The following is a 15,384-nucleotide window of genomic DNA, read 5'->3' on the forward strand; positions in this document are numbered from 1 at the left end:
AAATACAAGAAGTAACGGCGAATGAAAAAATAATTTTGGAGATGAATATCTTATTTAATAATCCTTGTTCTAAAAGTCTTAATATTTTCATAATGGTTTGTTTTGTATAAAATGTTTTTTCTATTTTATTTTGATATTTAACAAATACACGAAACAGTCAAAATATAAAATACGAAGTGAATAGCCAAAATGATTAAAATGAAAATTTTAAAGTTCTGGTTTCCCTTTAGACCCTATAAATAATCCACTATATTTCTTCAGTCTCACATCCTGGTATCCAACACACTCTCCATCTTTCTCACTCTCACTTGCTTTTACTTGGATACGTCGAGGAAATAGCTCAGATTTCTCTTAATCCTCCCAATCCAACTAAGTAATCCACGTGATCCCACTGATTCAAAAAGCTAGTTTTCCTTGGTAACTTTTGCCTGTACGTAGCATCTAAGAAGGTAAGCCTCTTATCTACTTCAACATAATTATATTTTGCATCTTTAGTTTTTCTCACATTTTCACGTCTGCTCATTTTTAAATTGCGCTCACTTCTTAAGTAAACCACTTTGATGCATATTTTCTCTGGGTTTCGGGATAGTGTTCATTGTAAACTCGAGCCAATATATAGTTTTGGATCTAGTATTGAGGCTAATTGTTGTCAAAGGTGGTAATTTATATGTATGTATATATCTAATGCATTGTTCCTTTATAATTTATATGGATGAAAATAGCCAACTGTTATTGCTTTTGTAGAATTAATATTCATTTGATAAAATGCACAAAGTTTGTGGGGCTCCTAACTAGCATATATAGTTCGAAAACGATATGATGATAAGTGTGGAGCGCGATGTTTATTTGAATTCGATTCGTTGACATTTCACTGTTTGCTTTGTAGAAAATTAATAAAACGTTTAACTACTTACTAAAATATGTTTGTTAAAAGACAATAAAGTAAATACTATGAATCAATCTTTATATCATCGTTTTTAACAAAAATAATAATAATACGTGAAAATAACCAATAACCATTTATCAGCATAACATCATCAAACAAATTGAAGTTATTATATGACGTGAAAAAGAACATGTTGTAGGAAAGAAAACAATGAGCAATGAGAAAGATGATGATGGACTAATCAATGGAGAATATACAATGAGAAAGAAACATAACTCCTAAAATAATTGTATGTTCGTTTAATACCAAAGCATTTAAAATTTATAAAACTCAAATCTTAATTAGGTACCCAACAAGATTACAAGATCTAGTTATTTGTTATATTTGAATTATTTATAAGATTTATGTGAAAAATAAGAACACTAACCAACAATGTTCTTGTTATAGGTTGTAAAAAGAATATAAGTTTATTTCATAAATATTTATATAACAAATAATGTAAACTTAACTGGAATATATATACCTGGTGCTGTGACCCACTGTATGTTTGTACGTACCGCTGCAATTTTCCAACAGCTCCTTGTTAGTCTGCGTGCTTTTCTTAATTAAAAAATTATATGACTAATAATCAAATACCCAAAATTCTACCTTGTGACATAAAATAATCAAACACTATGTGTTGTGATTATACTAAAAAAGATACAATGGTATTTTAATACAAACATAACATATACATATGGTTTGAATAATATTGTAATTTAATTATACAGAGTTTTTTTTTTTACAAAGAGTTTTTATAATATAAACTTAATTTAGTTATAGGCGTGTTTCACAGCGTATTTTTTCTAATTTTTTAAAACTTTTAGATATTAGCTTTTAAAAAAGTGAGATGATTTGTACACAACAAATTTTCTCCATACACAACAATTGATGCTTTAAAATGTTGTACTGTACAACTCTATAAAACATAAATTGTTGTGTATGGCAAAAAACTGTTGTGTACGGATCACTTCCCTTTAAAAAAACTCAAACTAAAGGAAAATATTTATTTAAAATTTGAACTTAAAACTTTTATTTTAAATAATTCAAAAACTAATTCAAATACATTTAAGAAAAAAAAATCAATCTATGTAATAACCAATTTAGTGAATTACCTTTGTTAAACATTATCCTAATCACGTTTAATAAATTTAAGTTTTTTAATGATTTCTATTTGTATACCACAAAAGACAAAAACACAACTACCCAATCAAAGATAAGCTTCTGGTTCAAACTGCAAAGAACAACAGATACACAAAACTTTCTTAATATTTATTTACAAGTACGAAAATATGCAATTGATTCTCATTTATATTTGTTATCATGCACTGAGTGCATTCTGCAGAGTTCTGTAAATCATTAATAAAGCAATGTAATAGATCAAATTTATTTTCTATCATTTAACAAAACCCAGATTTGACGTCGTATTACTTAACACTAAAGAAACATATCAATCAAAATAACTTGCCATCGTAAGCACGTCCACAAATTTCCATGCAACGTGAAAGTTAAGTCAGCATCAATAAGTATGATGTGGACTCTAATAGAACTTTCGTCGAAGTTTCTCTCTAATGTCTTATGCATAAAAAATTCCATATAAAACGTTATAGTGTACGTCTTTGTCTATTTATATTATCTTTCTTCTCGTCTTATATACGTTGTTTCAACTGATTAATCGATACTTGTTAACAATAATTAATGGTCCCATGAGCGGCATATTTTATTTGAATTTTAGTATAATGGATAAAGTATTCCTCATATAAAACGAATATATCGTCGATCTATATAGCTCTGAGTAAAAGGATGTAAAAGTGACGACTGCATATGACCTTAAAGAATAAGGGGTCCAACTATGTATTTGTTTATATATAGAAAGAGAAAGACTGAGAGACAATTTAAGTAAAAATCATCATTCTCATAAGATTCTAAGAACAATTTTTTTAATATCAATATGGATATTAATTATAGAATTTAAAATTGATAAACTTTGATATATATATATATATATATATATATATATATATATATATATATATATATATATATATATATTCAAATTAAGGCAGTAAACAAATGAAAACGTGAAAACGTTATTTTTATAAAAAATATTTGTCATGAAATTTTAATATTTTATCTTATGTCATTATTCGGTATTGAATATATAATCATATGATAATATTAATAAATGTATGAAAATTTATATGTTTAATATTCATAAATATATATATATATATATATATATATATATATATATATATATATAATTCATAAATAATAATATAAAAATTGTGTCTTAGTCTTCAACTTATTTACTTTCTTTATTTGAACCGTCCCATTATATATATATATATATATATATATATATATATATATATATATATATATATATATATATATATATATATATATATATATTATAAAAGATATGAAAACTCATAAATATGCACAAAAACATTTTCTACAAGAACAATTTTATATGAAAACTCAAATAATAGAGATAATTAAAAAAATCCATTGATTTTTTCAACAAAATCACAGGTATGAAAATGCACATGTTGTCTTAGAAAATAATCAATAAATAAATAAATATATATATATATATATATATATATATATATATATATATATATATATATATATATATATATATGGGGAAAAAAGAATATACCCTACAATATATATAAACTTAGATATCCAAACATATCATACTATGTCGTTTTTGTATCATATATACATTATAATCGTCAGAAGTTTTTAAAATTCAACTCCTAATTTGATTTACTTCTAACATTTTTAAAAGTTTACTATTATTTTCCATTCACATCACATCTTTCTCTCGAACACTTACCACACTATATATATTATAGTTGCAAATAAAAATTATGTAAGATGAAGATAATGGTGATATTTGATATAATTCTTGGTAGTTGTGACAATTAGGAAATTTCCGTTGTCATCCGTCATTAGAGATTAGTATCGACAAATGATGATAATAGAACTTTTCATATTTCAAGAAAAATATGATCAGTTATATGATAGGGTCAAAATAAGTGACAAAAAAAGTTACACCACTTTTTATAATTGTGAGTGTGTATGTAAAGTACACAACAAAGTGGTCCCAACAATGTAGACTTTGTAAAAATCTGACTCCGATTGGAAAAGTTATGATTTTATAAAAAGTAAAAATCAATTGTGTTAATAACGCTATTAACGTCAAAATGGTACAAGAAATCGGTTGAGTTTTGGTTAACGTCACAAAAAGGAAAACCTTACTCTGAGAGATACGAACTTTAAAAGGGAAAATGTCAAAAATTGAGTTCGTATGAAGAATATATGATTTTTAGAAAAATATCAAATACGGGTTAAAAATAAAAGTTGAAATTTGATAACGCGGCCTTAAGAAAAGTTGTAATACTAGTAAAGAGATACAAAAATACGTAAGGAAGGTAAGAAACGAGATTCATATGAAATTCATATGAGGAATATATGAATTTTTATAAAAGATTTAGAGGTGCACGCCAGATTCGTGTCACATGAACCTGACACCCAGATTTTATAATGCTCGACGCACACGTCTAACAACCAGATTCGTCAAGATTAGAGAGACGTGGACCATCAGAAGTGTGACACGTGGCAAAACTCTACATGGAGCCACGAGTTAAGTGCACGTTGAGCGTCAAGTGCGTCGCGCGCACAAACACTATAAATAGAGGTGCTCACTTTCTGATTTCTTCCCACCCAAAACTCTCTCTCTCTCTCTCTCTCTCTCTCTCTCTCTCTCTCTCCCTTTATATATATATATATATATATATATATATATATATATATATATATATATATATATATATATATATATATATCAATCTATTTCGGAAGTCCTCCCAATGACGCGAAGCTTCGGGTGCAGTAGCAAAGATGCTTGAGATTACGCTACTAAAGTGAGTTCACGACCCTATTTTATTATTCTAAAAGTTTTTCCGAGAAGAGGGGGGAGATACATGCTTATCAAACTGCTTTATAAAAATATATTTATATCTATAAATATCAATCGTTTTATAAAGCATGAAATCTTAGGATAATGTAACTATAGATCCTATACCTAGTTATCAGCTATGATATTATGCCTAAGAGTTATGATGCCCAATAGTCTAGGAAGGTATATTACCTAGATGTTATAATGACCAATTTCTTAGGACAACGTAGTACCTAGAAGTATTGTTGGTCAAATATAGACATATACATTATACCTAATCGTTACTCTATCCAAATATCCAATTTTCAAATTAATCATAATTAGGGTATATATGTATAGCAAATAATATATATATATATATATATATATATATATATATATATATATATATATATACACACACACACTAGATAATTATGAGATCTAAAAGGTATAATTATCAAATATAAAATTAAATGAGTTTATATTTGTATAGTTATAGGTAATCACTAAGAAATAAAGATAAAAGATAAAATACCTGAGGTTAATGCGTTAGTAAGTTGATATTATTCATCCTTAGCGCGATTAAATTCGGCTACCCCGAACCATTAATTGTTAATCTTGCGAGAGCCAGAAAGACATGTATAAATCTATAAGGAGATTGACACCCCCACCTACGATTGCTAGCTACAATTTCGGTAGGATAACTTTCTTATTAATCACTATTCGATGTCCGATGAAGCGTCTTTCGGGGAATCAGTAGTCAAGAAACGGTGATTATATGGGTTCATGGTAATACATTATAACCACCTTAAAGATCCAACTACCAAGAGGGAAGCCTTAGAGTGGTAGATAAAATACGTTAGAATTAATAAAATATCCTAAAAGATAATATGATGGGATCGGTATATATCTTACAAAGAGAGTAAATTAATATTAGTAAAGTATCATAAAAAGAAAGTAAGTTAGGATCGGGAAAGCATCCTAAAAAGATAATGAGATTGCATTAACGGAATGTCCTAAAATATAACGATAATAAGGAAAGAGACAATGTAATAAAGCTTAGGAAACCAGGAATTTAAGAAAAATGATCATAATCATTGTAAGAATTTCTAAAAAGTTTTCAAAAGAGTTTATTATGTTTATATCAAAATCTGTGAATTCACCAACATCAAGTTGACTTTTCCAAAAATCGCATGTGTTCCTAGGATGGAGTGAGGATCAAGTCAAGGAAGGACTATCAGCTCGAAGGTAGATGGGTTTCGAATATATAGTTATGGTTTGCGTTTTGTGATTTGGGCAATCTATGTAAATACCGTCACCACTCGGCATTTCCATCATCGGTCGGGGAAGGTGTGACATAAGTAAATCAAATAATGAGTTGAATTTTAAGAACTTTGGACGATTACAACACATATATGACACAAAAAAAACGTAGTATTGTGGATTTGGGTACCTAAGTTTATATACCTTATAAGGTATACACTTTTCCCATATATATATATATATATATATATATATATATATATATATATATATATATAGAGAGAGAGAGAGAGAGAGGGTGGTTCAAATAGGAACAACAAAAAAGTTAGGAAATTTAGGAACCATTTTTTAAAATTTATTATTTAGAACATTATGGACAAATCAAACATTCATATTAAATGAAGAAAAGTCTTCATTCTCTTATTTAGCATCAGATTCCACCTACCTACGTCGGAATGTCGTCGGACTAACACCAAATTTAGTGGTATTTTTCTTGTCATATTCACAGTTTAATAAATATTGTAGATCTCATTTCTTTGTAATAATATTGAATACAAACCATTTTTTGTTGCCAAATGTACAAAAAATTAATCAAAGTAATAAAAATATGCCTTGACGAATTCAATTTTTTCCTAAATTGTAGATCTCTTTAAAAAAATCAACCTTCTGTGAAATTACAATCCACTAATTTAGTATTTCAATAATAAAAAATATGGATGGATCTGATGCAATTATGAAAATGTCGTTCTCTTTTTTTTAGTGAAAAATGGTAAAAACATCAATTTCACACTCCAACTGAGAAATATCCATAGTATAAATACTATATTAACAGTTTAACATAAAATTATGCATTAATTCACAACCTAATACAATACATTAGATACTAATTCACAGCTTAACAGAATTCAAACCCAAACTCTACTACTACCACCACCATCACCATTGCCAACTACCACACACTGTTACTAACGACAGTCACTACCAACCACAAGTGTGGCCACTGCCACCTTCCTTCCCTCCAAATCATATCAATATAAAAATGAAGCATTCACAACTTGATACTCATAATTAATCATGCATTTACAACTTAAAACTTATGTTTCTCATTGAAGAAACGAGATTTGTATAAAAAAAATCATACAGTCACAACTTAAAGTTTATGTCCTTCAGTGAAGCAATAAGATTTGTATAAAAAAAATCATGCATTCACAACTTAAAAGTTAACAAAAAAATTACGCATCTACAACTTAAAACTTATAAAAATTCATGCATTCACAACTTATAACTTATATTTTCTTATTAATAACAGTTAAAACTAACATTAATAGAACCAAACAAAAATTAAAACATCAGAATATCATAATTCATAGCTTAAAAACCTAAATTAACATTATTTGAGTAAACACTAACATAAGAAAATATAAAACTTATAAAAATACGTACATTCACAACTTAACACTTATGTTTTATTGAAGCAATCATATCTGTATAAAAAATCATTTCATTCTTAACTTAAATCTTATAAAAAAAATCATACATTCACAACTTAAAACTTATGTCTTTCATTGAAGCAATCAGATATGTATAAAAATCATATATTCACAGGTTAAAAGTTATGTTTTTCATTGAAGCAAATTATCAAATAGCTTGTCCGCTCTACAAAAAAAATATTCAAATCTATTTAAGAAATCATGCATTTACAACTTAAACTTACAAAAAAAATCATGCATTCACAACTTAAAACATCAGATTATCATAATCTTGCATTAACAACAAAACTTATGTTTTTCATTGAAGCAAATTATCAAACACCTTGTATGTTCTACAAAAAAATATTCATGTCTATTAAAAACTCATGCATTCATAACTTAAATCTTATAAAAGCATCATGTATTCATAACTTAAAACTTATAAATAAAAATCATACATTCACAACTTAGAACTTATGTTTTTTCATTGAAGCAAATCATTAAACACATTGTGTATTAGAAACTAATTGCAAAATCCGTTTAAAAAATCATTCATTTACAACTTAAAACTTATATTTTCTTATTAATAATAATTAAAATGAATATTAACATAACTAAATAATAATCAAAACATTAAAACAACATAATTCAAAGCTTAAATATTCAATGCATGACTTAGCAAAAACATCAGAAGAATGTAAAAGATCCTTCCATGCTTGAAGGTTAAGTAAAATATCATAAAATTTATCATGATTTTACATGGCATATGTTAAATACAAAGGAAGTAACACGCCTGGTGGGTTTTCATCAGACCTGCTATTTCAATTATAAACTCTAAAACTATGATCAAAATGACTCCAACATTTATAATTTGAATTCTAATATTTTTATATGAACCATTAGAGTTCAACGTTTTATTAAAAATATCAATTTACATCTTAATTAACATCATTAATCCATTTATTAAAGGATGATCTTCATCATCACCGATTAGAATTTCAAAATTGAAGATATGATTACCATAACTTTGTTTTCACGTATTCTTTTAAATTAAGTTTGATAAACCTGTCTCCAAAATTTCATTTACCCTTATAACAATTCTTTAGAAAATACATATTAATTTAATGGTGATGTAATCAAAGTTCATCTCAAAACTCTATTAAAACTCATAAAGCTATCATTGGTCTAATTTGAAGTTTTTAAACTATATATTGAACTTTGCATCAATAAAATTACATCTAAATAATATCATTGAGCTATATAATCGCTCAAAATTGAACTCCATCAGGTTAAAGGGTGAATTCATGAAGCTAGGGTTTCAAAACCATCATTAAAGCTTCTTGAACTCAATTTTGACCAAGGATATGAACTTACCTCATTGGATTAATGTGAAAAAATTATAATTCAACACTAAAATTGAACTAATCATAAATTTCACCATCAATTTGGATACGAAGAAGTTTAACAAAATTTGAAAGCTTTATTTAACAAACGAAATGGCAAAACAACTATCTTACAAGCTTTTTTCTTCATGTCTAAATGATAGAACATCAAAGAAATTCTTCAACTTCATTTCTAATATTCTGATTCTCTTTCAAATTATGATTTTACCTCTCTCAACCCCTCGATATATCTAACTAAGGACAAGAGAAGATTTGGAGGTTTTAGATCCAGACTTCACAAATTAGCAAAACTAACGTCTTAACTTTCTAGTATTTTATCTTAAAACAATATTTGTAGTTAACATTCATAGTCTTATAACTTCCACTTTAACCATAGTGTGTCAATAATGATTATAATAGAGTGTCAATAATGCAGAATATACATATGAAACTGAAGGATAGTTTATATTTTTTTCGAAAATATAATGAAATTAGTTATGGAAGATGATTGCAATATGCTTAGGATTTTATTCTGATTAATGTTGATGTTAGTTGGCAACTTCATTGTAATCGTTATAATATCCATGATACCTTGAAAACATGAAATTTCTAATCATTATAAAAGTGACAACTTAGATATTGACCCCTTATTTTTATCCAACAAATAGACATGATTTTTTTGTTTCCTCGTGAATTTAGGTTATCTTTTTAACTTGGCTATATGTGTGCTCTTATGTGTGTGTGTCTAAAATTAGAATATTTATGATTAAGTTAGAACATCCCAAAGGATATTACAAGTTAATGCCCCGTAATGTAGGAGATGTCATATAAAATTGATTACTATAATTGGTATTCACACAAGTTGATATAGATTTCTGCTAGACACCAACAATTAAGAGAAATTGAAGCATCCCTCGCATAGGTTAGTTAAAAATAGTTTTAAAGAATTCTATTTCAAATTTAAAGTTAGGTTGAACACAATATGGTTCCAAAAGTATAGTATTATAAGAGTAAAACATTGCAAGGTATTGTAACAATTATAACAACAAAGTTAATATTACAATCCAATACAAGTCAAAGTATTTTTAAAAACCATGTTTAAGTCTTGTATCCTCGTTTTCCTACTCTAAATAAATGTCGAAAGTATAACGTTAGACTCTAAAAATATAATGTACTTGTAACGTCCCAAAAATAGTAGAAAAGTTTCAAATTTAAATCATTGAATCCATACAAACATTTGTTCCAAAACCAATCAGAGTGAATTGTGTTTATCAACATCAGAGTAAAACATTAATAATCAGTGTAGAAAAAGCCATAAGGGATGTTGTGTAGTCAATTTGGACCCTTCCCTTTGAAACGGGATGTACCTAAAAACTGTTTAACCATAAACCGTAAGCATAAAGCTTAGTGAGTTCCCCCAAAATACAACATACCATACATGCATTGTCATAGGCTACCCCCATGGTCTTCTCCTAAAATGTCATGGGTTGCCCCCATGGTCTATCCTTGAAATTCCATGGTCCAATCTTAGTCTACACCCTGAATCCAACAATCTTAACCAAAAGTCAACCCAAGTCAACAAGTCAACGATCCAAGGTCAACCCTCAAAGTCAACAACCCAAAAATTACCTTAGCAAATAGCCATGTCGTCGCCTTCCATTGGCCACGTCGTGGCAGCATAAAGATAAAAGAGTCGAGTAGCCTCCCATTCGCCACGGTGTGGCAGCCAAAGTGACACAGCGTGGTAACTAGGTCTTAAAAGGTTAATTGATAAAGCTATTTTCTTTGTCCTTAAGAACTCCAAAACTTCGATCTGATACACCCCAAGGTTTTAATGGATAAAGTTTCCAACTTTATCCCTTAAGCCATCCCAATAAGCCAAAACTTCTAACCCTAATTCCTTAATGACATCTTAAGACATGAGTTAACCCATTAAGCTCTTAATCAACCAACTCACCCAACTAAACTTTCCAGAAGACTTTCATACCTAAAATACACCATAAAACATGTGCTTTATGGACATGCATGTCCATTGCATGTCTCACCCAAAATAGGTCAAAACCAAGGAAGAAAAAAGGGTCAAACTTGTGCATAAGGCCAAATACACCAAGGAACACTAGATCTGGAACATATAACTTCAATTGGACATCAAGGATCCATAAAGTTGCCAACCTTATGGAATCCATTCCTTCAAACTCTCACAACATGAAGAAAATGGACAAGAACCCTAGATATAGAAACACAAACTAGAAAGCTTGGAACTTGAATACTTACAAGGGTCCAGAATATGCTCAAGATGGAGATGATGTAGTTTAATTGTTGGATCAATGCACCAAAACACCTTCTTCTTATTCTTCAAGGCACCAAGAATACCAAAATGAACCAAAACTCTCTAAGGGAGGCTAGGGTTTGAGGTAGAGGGTTGGAGGCTGAAGAGGATGCCCTAATCCTCTGGAAATGTTGCTTAAATATGGGAGGAAACCCTAAAATTACAGGCTTGGTCCAGAACAGCTCCCACATCGTGGCCAACCCATTGCCACGTCGTGACACTCATTAAAAATGTTGGGTTTTCTACGCATCAAATACACTCTAAACTAGGTAGCGGAAAAATCGAAACTATGATATACCTAAGTGTACATGCAACCTATGGATCTATGGTTTCATGTTAATTACATCCACCCTAGAAAAAGAAAATAGAAAGAAGAAAAACATACCTCTTATGTAGCCCTTGATCTCCATGTTTGAGATCTTGTCCTCCACAAAGTTGCTTGGATGAGAGGACCCAAACTAGCATCCCTCTAATGGTATCACACCCAATAACACCAAAGAGTGGAATAAAAATAACTAGGAGAATGGTCAATTTCACAAACCCTAAGAGGGTTATAAATCGTTTGTAAGAGGGGGAGGAAGAAGAGTTGGCGAAACTTCAAGCCAAGGTGCAAGGAGGAATGAAATCCCTAAGGCCCTATTTATAGCCTTGGATTCCTTATTAGGTTTAGTACTCTATCCCATGTGGGACAAGGAGCCTAGAACGAAATTCACTCATTTCCCATGTGGGATGGAGTGTTTTTGTCCAACCCTAATTCCATAAGGGTTTGGGAATATTCCTGATCAAGCAATTATTGATTAATTGAATATTCAACCTTTTGATTAATTGAATATTCAACCCTTTGATTAATTAAACTGTAAATTAATTCCCAAAATATATTTCCAATTAGTTTCTAATTAATTATTAACCATAATAATTAATAAACCAATTTCTCATTTATTTATTCTAATCAATTTGGGTCTTGAGGGCAACCCAAAACGGCCCTGTTATTATTGGAAATATTACCAATAGTTAATGACCTTGGACACTCTTTCCAACAGTCTCCCACTTAGACAAGCCATCCATTATATGAGGACCAATACTTCTCCAATAATGAACATAGATTTAACCATCCAACGCAACTACCAAACTCTTGATCTAATCAAGATTCAGCCCTTAGATAAGTGATCAACTATCCCTTCGTTCCATGATATCTGTATAAATTCGAGACGTGGATAATGGTCAATCTCAGAATTCAAGATTATGTTTCCCAATATATATTTGTGATGACTGGATCTGACTAATAAATTGAACATGTCAATTTCAGTCAGGGATCAGCCAAGCACTTTAGATGTCAGCACCAAATCATCGAGGGACCCATAGATATCGCTTCTCCTATTAAGGCTGAAGGAACAAATAAACTTCGACTACATAGTTTTTTTCTACTTCATCATGTCACACATGGACATACACTTCATAACTACCAGTTACGGATAGCATTGGAGTAAACCAATGCATAACATAATGATAGAGCAAAACCCCATATGTATCTAGGTTTGAAGAATAGAAGATATTATCATCTTAGAATTACTTGTGACTGAATCCATGATGTAATCTTTAAGTGCGGGTTGGTCCAATACTTAAATCTCTATTAAGTACTCACGAGTGTTAGCGCAATCTCTATACTATGTCCAGATACTATGGACAATCCACTAATACTCATGACAGTCTTGAATCACTACATACTTCCAAGAGTATGACCGACTATGGACATTTTGAGTAAATCAATACTCGGTAAGTGGGTTCCTAACATGCAAAAGGCAAACACAGTGATAAGTTAATTGAAATGACTGATCTTCATCATATATTAAGATCTCCACTTAATAATCATTAAATCGATTTAACACTTATACAGATTAAGTTCTCAAGTTTAAAACAAACTAAACTAAGAGTTTTTAAGCCAATTCATTTGCAAATCTAATGCCTCTCGACTTTTTCTGACTGTCAGACTTGGTCAGTGACATTGTCTTATGGAATGGATCGACTATGATTCATTGACTATGATTTCTTTACATTTAACTCACTATCAAATGTGTTGGAACTTACTGGGTGTGTATCATGTGAGCTTGTGTGACTTGGGATCCATACTTGAGGTAAGTTCACCCTTAAAGTCATAAGAAACTTCAAAAGGACCATTAATGATTGAATTTCAACAAAGATGTCACTAATGAATCTCTTTTATTCATATTGTCTTCTTTGTACTTTAACCAACTGCAATGTACTCTAAGTTTGTTAAATCCACTATGGTGTATTACTTGGTACTCTTCCAAGCTAATACTTCACCATTCAGTAAAAGCACGAATTCCGACTACGAACAAAATCGTCTATATCAGTATGGAACTTAGCATCAATGTGATCTTTAAAATGATCTCTTCCATACTGTCAAGATCCTTTCCTATGTCCTCCTAGGGCACTTAAGAAAGTTTTTGATCTTGATTCGTTGATTCTTTCGAAATTGATCTGATCCAACTTGACATGCTCAAGGCATACGAGTCATCTGATCTGGTACATGTCATGGCATATATGATCGATCCCTTAGCAGAAGCATGTCGGACATGACTCATAACCTCTAGTTCAATAGTAGAACTAGGACATTAGCATCTCTCAATGTCATGCCATATTTATTAAGCATGGACCTTTCCAAGTTCTTAAGATACCATGTACTTTAGCTTAATCCAACGAATAACTTGGATCTATCTCCATAGATCTTATATTATGTATGTGTTTTGTATCTCCCATGTATATCATAGAAAAATAATTATCATACCAAGCCAAGCTTTTACACTTGCTAATTCAGAACATAGTTTCCTATGAATCGTACACTATCTATGTACAACACAAGGGTGACAACAATGCTCCCACTAGCACTGACATATATTTGGCTCATCTATGTTTCTCAAAATTCAAACTCGTTGAACTTTATCATTGAAACAAAGATTCCAGTTACTCCCAATAGCTTTGCCATATGTATGGCTCATCTTTATTTCTCGAAATTCAAACTCTTTGAACTTTCTTATTGAAATAATGATCCCACCTGTGAGATGATTATTTCAGTCCATAAATGAACTTATTAAGCTTATACATCCTTCACAACCTATCTTGGTTTGATTATGTGACTCATATACCTCAATAATATAAACTCTTATATAACTAGATGTATGATGTCCTCTATCAGATCTATAAGGAAAAAGTGGAAATATGTCAGTTTCCTCAATAGCTCTTTTAATCCTGAATTAAATGTTATGTCCAACTATAGGTTCTTTGTTGGTTGACTCATAAGTTTTATCAAGATCAATATGGCTCCCACTAGCCCTTTTAAATATCAGCTCCCTCTCTTGGAAGACTGCCCTTTGAGCGATATACACTTTGTTCTCAAAAGGTCGTTAAACAACTATCCAAAATGCTTGATGGGTTCTCTAACGATAACAAATCTCTATTCTAAGTTCTAGATTGTCGAGTGCTTCACAACGATCGTAAGCCACATAATCATAAACTTACATATGTGGAAATAAGGACTGAATCCCACTTCACATATCATAGAGTGTTTTATGAACCTTACTAGTTGATACACGACCAAAGGACTTCTCGTAACACTATTCACGGTACAATCCATGAATTGTTAACAAACATAATGTGACTCATCTAGTACAAAATCAATGAATGATTTGTTTCTTTATCCAACTAAAACTCCTAGTAGTAGTGTTTTGGGTGGATATAGCTCGTGAGAATTTTTCACAAGTCCCTAGATGATCGATAAAGTTTGGACTGAGATTCTCACTATGAGTGTCTCATCCTATTACCCAGTTGATTCTTAACTTCGCTTTATGAGAGCTCTGAACATCTGAAAGGTTCCAAACTCACGTTCATACGAAGTTGGTCTTACCATGTATCGTGGTTAATCTGAACGGTCCATTAGTACAAACTAATTCCAACAGATATTCACAGCACCTAGTGATGTATTATTCATCGTCTATCTTGATAAACAAGATTTGCATTTATCATAAGACTCGAGGTCATATGAT

The 15,384-nt window shown here is 30.2% G+C and overlaps 1 protein-coding gene across 1 annotated transcript in view; it reads left to right on the top strand.

The window, feature by feature from the left end:
• Positions 1–265: 265 nt before the first annotated feature.
• LOC145115212 (calcium-transporting ATPase 10, plasma membrane-type-like) overlaps positions 266–15,384 on the top strand; it is a 68,528-nt gene continuing 53,409 nt past the window's right edge. Inside the window, exon 1 of the mRNA XM_079051451.1 lies at positions 266–449. The gene's annotated coding sequence lies outside the window, so the exon portion shown is untranslated. The remainder of the gene's footprint in view (positions 450–15,384) is intronic.

This window comes from Lactuca virosa, chromosome 5, assembly GCF_052849685.1.
Source record: "Lactuca virosa cultivar CGN04683 chromosome 5, Lactuca_virosa_CGN04683_v6, whole genome shotgun sequence".
NCBI lineage: Eukaryota > Viridiplantae > Streptophyta > Magnoliopsida > Asterales > Asteraceae > Lactuca > Lactuca virosa.